The following is a 6,679-nucleotide window of genomic DNA, read 5'->3' as shown; positions in this document are numbered from 1 at the left end:
CTTTATGTCGATTCCATTCTTCCTGACGTCTCACTTCTTGCTGTTGTCGATATCGGTCATTACGTTGACGCCAACCCTCCTGCTGCCTTCGATGAGTAATCACAATGCCAGGTCGAGGAGGATTTTTGGAACTACTGCTTTCTCCTAGCAAACCCTTACTCTTTGCATCATCGGTAGTTATCCGATGTTGGGGGTCCACTGACGCGTTTTTCTCAGCAGCCTCTGACGTCAATACCTTGGTCTTTCCTTTGGCATCCAACATATTTGCTGGAAAAGGGTGTTGATCAATTTTCATCGGCTTCTGGGCCTTGGAAGTACCAAACTTAATTCTCCCAGATTCAATAGCCGATTGTAACTGTTGCCTGAATACCTTGCACTCATTTGTACTGTGTGAAGTTGCATTGTGCCATTAGCAGTATAAAATCTTCTTCAACTCTTCTGCCGATGGGATCACATGATTAGGTGACAGCTTAATTTGGCCCTCTTGAAGCAGAAGATCAAATATTTTATCGGCCTTGGTGATATCAAAGGTAAACTTTTCTGGCTCTTTTTGACCAAAGGGACATGATATCGGCTTTTTGTTCTTAACCCACTCAGCTAAGCCGATAACTGGTTCTTCATCAGAGTCAGAATCTCCTACTTCTTCAACAAATGATACCTTTTTACTCCAGTTCTTTTTAGGTTCAAAAACCCTAGTATCTTGATCAGAGATCCTTTGCACAAGATGACTGAGGCTTTCAAACTCCTGAGAAGCATATCTGTCTTTAAGATGTGGCAATAACCCTTGGAAAGCCAGATCGGCAAGCTGCCGATCATCCAGCACCAGGCTGTAGCACTTATTTTTTACATCTCGTAGCCTTTGTACAAAGCTCTCTACTGATTCATCATTACGCTGTCTCAATTTTACTAAATCGGTAAGCTTCTTTTCATGGATTCCAGCAAAGAAATACTTATGGAATTGTTTTTCTAGATCAACCCAAGTAATAATAGAATTTGGTGGTAATGAAATGAACCATGTAAATACTGATCCAGACAAAGATGATGAAAATAATCGAACTCTTAATTCATCTCTGTTAGCTGCCTCTCCACATTGAATAATGAAGCGATTGACATGTTCCATTGTTGATGTATCATCTTGCCCAGAGAATTTAGTGAAATCCGGTACCTTGTACCGATTTGGGAGAGGAATTAAATCGTATGCAGGAGGGTATGGAGTCCGATAAGAATAAGTATTGACCTTGGGCTTTATCCCAAACTGATCCTTCACAATTTCTGCTATCTTATCGGCCCAAAAAGCATCAGCCTCCTGCTGACGAACTGGTTGAATTTCTACAGGAGGTGCCTGCTGACATCCCTCCACATATCTTTGTAGCCCACGATCTCCAGCAATCGGCATATTTGCCGTTACTTGTGGCCCATTAGCCTGTTGGAAAGGATTCATCGGCTGGGCTGCCGATGCTTGATTCTGGAAACCAGCTTGCATATGACCTTGTTGAATCCCTGCAACCTGCTGATTTCACTGAACTGTATGTTGAACAGGTAACTGTCCTGACCAATCATTATTAGAACTCATCGGTACAAAACTTACCGATGGCTGGTAATTTGCTGATATTGTTGGATAATTATAACTGGTTTGAGGCATGAACTGAACCCCAGTTTGACTCATAGCAGGGGCTTTCTGCTGCATCGGCAGTAAGCTCGCCGATGGACTTGAATTGAATATTTGAACCATAGGCATCTGGAAACCTCCTGGAGTTGGTTGCACAGAAGTAGTTGCGGCATATTGAGGCACTTGAGCCATCGGCGAAACGGCCGATGGTATAGGCGCTCTTCCTACTGCATCAAACACTTGAGGTAATCTAGGATTGAAAGCAGATGACTCTGGAGGCATGCCATATCCCCACCAATTAGTAGGAATCTGGCTATTCTGAGACACAGGGCCTGACATAGCTGATGCCGATAGATCTGTATTAAGCTGAACTCGCCCTCCTGGTAGTACCTGATCTGATTGTATCGGTGTAGACTGAATATTAGGTGAGCCTGCCAATACTGGAGGGGAAGTAACTTCTGTACCCACAACGGCCGAAGGAGCCGATGGAGTTTTGACAGATGCCGGCTCTGGTTGATGATAGGCAGGCCCAACGTAATGTGGTGCCGCTTGTCCTTCTTTGAGAGTTCGAACCACAGCATTATGAACAGTATTGGACAGCACATTGGAATGATTAATCAAAGCATGATTTACTGCAGAATTAACCATCTCTTGAAGTTTACCAGGATTGGAGTCAAAGGTAACCTACCGAGGCAACGGCAAATCTTGCTTCTGGATGACTTGTCAACTCTTGTTCAAGCTAAACGATCTCAGACAAAGCTGCTTGTATTCTTCTACAGCCTTTTCCATAGCCTGCCTCTGTTCTTCCTTGAGATCTTCTTCTGATACTGCGATAATGTTCCCTGAATCGATCTCGGGATTGAACATATTGATTGATTGGTCCCACTGGGCGTGCCAAAAGATGTGTTGATGCAAAAGTGGATCTGCAAACACAAAGGGCTAATACCCGAATCGATATCCAAAGCGTGCCAGTCGATTTGACCTGCTAATCGACAAGGATGAAGATACGAACACTTTGGTCCTGACAACAGCGATACGCCCGGAAGTCACGGCCAAGAGGTGCTCACGCGGAACTCAAGAATCGCCGAAGGTCGCACTGAAACGATGCAGCTCGCCGAATCAATGAGAACTCGTAAAAAAGGAAAAATATGCAAATTGACGAAGTCGCCGAAAAGTAAGTAGATGCAAATAGGAGTAAAAATTGGTTTTGATATTGATTGATATATCTATTACATTGCCCCTTACTCCATATTTATACCCTGATCTAAAGAGACACAACCAAACACAACTAGGACACCAATCCCATATCTAAGGAAACACGTGACTCTTACATGAATTATACCCTAACAAATATAGAAAAGGAAATCAACTCCTATCTATTTCCCTGTCCGCCTCAATTACGATGGAAATCTCACCGTCCTCCTTCCCATCGGCATACTCCCTATTTCATCGGCAGTAGTCTTCAAGTCTTCCTTCATCGGCATACTCCCTGTTTCATCGGCAGTAGTCTTCAAGCCTTCCTTCATCGGCATACTCCATGTTTCATCGGCAGTAGTCCTCAAGCCTCCCTTCATCGGCATCGACAATAACACCTCCAACCTCATCGGCAACGCCCGAGTCCAAATCAACCTTTCCATCGACCATCACCAGCTATCGGCAACCATCTTTACAAACTGGCTTTCATCGGCTATCAAAGTATTCAATAACTTTCCCCTTGCCGATTAGTCCACTCCGATTATTTTGACACGTGCAAAAAACGGTGTCAACAGTTTGATCATCTCATCAAGATCTACAATTGTTACAAAGATCATTTTTCCATTTGAGAAAGTGTTATCAAACACTAGTCATAAATTCTTGAATCTCATATAGACTTTCTAAAACTATGTCACACACTTGTGAAATTTGAACTACATTTTGTTCAAACTTTCTCAAATGAAAAAATAGCCTATATAAGGATTGTATATCTTGATGAGCTGAACAAACTTGGTATTCAAAACTTTTCAATTGGAGACAATCTCGGGTTCCGAAAACTAGTTTGTAGGCGTCGAAATTTAAAAATCACAAATTTGAACCGTCCAAACTATCTCAAATGGAAAGTTGACCAAAACAACAATTGTAGATCTTGATGATTTTAACAAACTTGGTACTCAAAACTTTTCAATTTGAAGTCATTTAGAGTTCACAATACTAGAGTCAAAGTGTTGTTTTTTCATTTGACCAAATTTGACTTGGTCAAACTTGCTCAAATGAGACACTAAATGACCTCAGATGGAAAATCTCTGAATACCAAGTTTGATCATCTCAGTAAGATCTACAATTGTTACATAGCTCGTTTTCCCATTTGAGAGAGTTTTATCAAACACTAGTCATAAATTCTTGATTCTCATATAGACTTTCTAAAACTATGTCACACACTTGTGAAATTTGAACTACATTTTATTCAAACTTTCTCAAATAAAAAAATGGCCTATATAAGGATTATATATCTTGATGAGCTGAACAAATTTGGTATTCAAAACTTTTCAATTGGAGACAATCTAGGGTTCCGAAAACTAGTTTATAGGCATCGAAATTTAAAAATCACAAATTTGAACTGTCCAAACTATCTCAAATGGAAAGTTACCAAAACAACAATTGTAGATCTTGATGATTTTAACAAACTTAGTACTCAAAACTTTTCAATTTGAAGTCATTTAGAGTTCAGAATACTAGAGTCAAAGTGTTGTTTTTTCATTTGACCAAATTTGACTTGGTCAAACTTGCTCAAATGAGACACTAAATGACCTCTGATGAAAAATCTTTGAATACCAAGTTTGATCATATCGGCAAGATCTACAATTGTTACATAGCTCATTTTTCCATTTAAGAAAATTTTATCAAACACTAGTCACAAATTCTTGATTCTCATATAGACTTTCTAAAACTATGTCACACACTTGTGAAATTTGAACTACATTTTGTTCAAACTTTCTCAAATGAAAAAATGGCCTATATAAGGATTGTATATCTTGTTTAGCTGAACGAACTTGGTATTCAAAACTTTTCAATTGGAGACAATCTAGGGTTCCGAAAACTAGTTTGTAGGCGTCGAAATTTAAAAATCACAAATTTGAACCGTCCAAACTATCTCAAATGGAAAGTTGACCGAAACAACAATTGTAGATCTTGATGATTTTAACAAACTTGGTACTCAAAACTTTTCAATTTGAAGTCATTTAGAGTTCAGAATACTAGAGTCAAAGTGTTGTTTTTTCATTTGACCAAATTTGACTTGGTCAAACTTGCTCAAATGAGACACTAAATGACCTCAGATGAAAAATCTCTGAATACCAAGTTTTATCATCTCAGCAAGATCTACAATTGTTACATAGCTCATTTTCCCATTTGAGAGAGTTTTATCCAATACTAGTCACAAATTCTTGATTCTCATATAGACTTTCTAAAACTATGTCACACACTTGTGAAATTTGAACTACATTTTGTTCAGACTTTCTCAAATGAAAAAATGGCCTATATAAGGATTGTATATCTTGATGAGCTGAACAAACTTGGTATTCAAAACTTTTCAATTGGAGACAATCTAGGATTTGCATCGTTGTATTATGCAGGCACAACAGTGAATTTTTTCTTGACGTATGACCCTTGGTTATGATCTTGTCGTAACCATGGAGTGTCTTCATCATTTAACATGATGCTTGGATCTTTCTTTACTATGAAGGGTGGAATTCGGACATTTCTTTCATAATCTTCTGACAGGTCTGACTTGTCTTCAATTCCCACTATATTTATTTTTCCAGAAAGAACTATGTGGCGCTTTGGCTCATTGATCATTGAGTTGATGTCTTTGTTTTTTCCTCTCTTTGATTTTGTAGACATGTCTTTCACATAGAACATCTAACTCACATCGATAGCAAGGACAAATGGTTCGTCTTTGTACCCAATATTTTTGAGGTCCACTATTGTCATTCCATACTCTTTGTCGACTGTTACCCTTCCTCCGATCAGCTTCACCCATTGGCACCGGAACAAAGGGACTTTAAAATTAGGTGCGTAGTCTAGTTCCTATATATCTTCTATGCAGCCATAATATGTTTGTATATTTCCATTTGGATCTGTGCCATCTATGCGAACACCACTATTTTGATTGATGCTCCTTTTATCTTAGGCAACTGTGTAAAATGTATTCCCATTTATCTCATACCCTTGGTATGTGAGGATATGCCATGATGGTTGCCTAGCCAACAAATACAGTTGCTCATCAATATTGTCATCGCCTTGACATTCTTTTCGCAACCAACCACTGAAACTTTCTATGTGCTGACGCCTAATCCAAGCTTCAGTCTTCCCTGGAAACTTGGATCGTAAGAACTCCTTATGTATCTCGATGTACGGATGCACCAATGACGAGTTCTGAAGAACTGTGTAGTGTGCTTTATTAAAATAATCGTCTTCCATGCCAATATATGTTTTCTTCCCTAAAGTTCCTTTACCACTGAGTCTCCCCTCGTGTCGCGATTCGGGAACGCCAATCGGGGCAAGGTCAGGAATAAAGTCAACACAGAACTCAATGACCTCCTCTGTTCCATAGCCCTGGGTGATGCTTCCTTCAGGCTTAGAACGGACTTTCACATATTTCTTCAAGACTCCCATAAACCTCTCGAAGGAGAACATGTTATGTAAGAACACATGTCCAAGAATACTAATCTCCTTCACCAAATGAACTAGGAGGTGTGTCATGATATTAAAGAAGGATGGAGGGAACACCAACTCAAAGCTGACAAGACATTGAACCACATCATTCTATAGAGTAGCTAGTTCCACTAGATTGATTGCCTTCTAAGAAATTGCATTGAGGAATACACATAGCTTCACGGTGGCTAGACGTACATGTGGAGGTAGAATTCCTCTTAAAGCAACTAAAAGCAATTGCGTCATAAGCACGTGGCAGTCGTGGGACTTTAAGTTTTGGAATTTCTTCTCTAGCACATTTATTATACCCTTTATATTGGAGGAGAATCCTGATGGGACCTTGATGCTGCTTAGACATTCAAACATATTGTCCCTCTCTTC

This window comes from Miscanthus floridulus, chromosome 9, assembly GCF_019320115.1.
Source record: "Miscanthus floridulus cultivar M001 chromosome 9, ASM1932011v1, whole genome shotgun sequence".
Taxonomy (NCBI): Eukaryota; Viridiplantae; Streptophyta; class Magnoliopsida; order Poales; family Poaceae; genus Miscanthus; species Miscanthus floridulus.
This window is presented reverse-complemented; position numbering follows the sequence as displayed.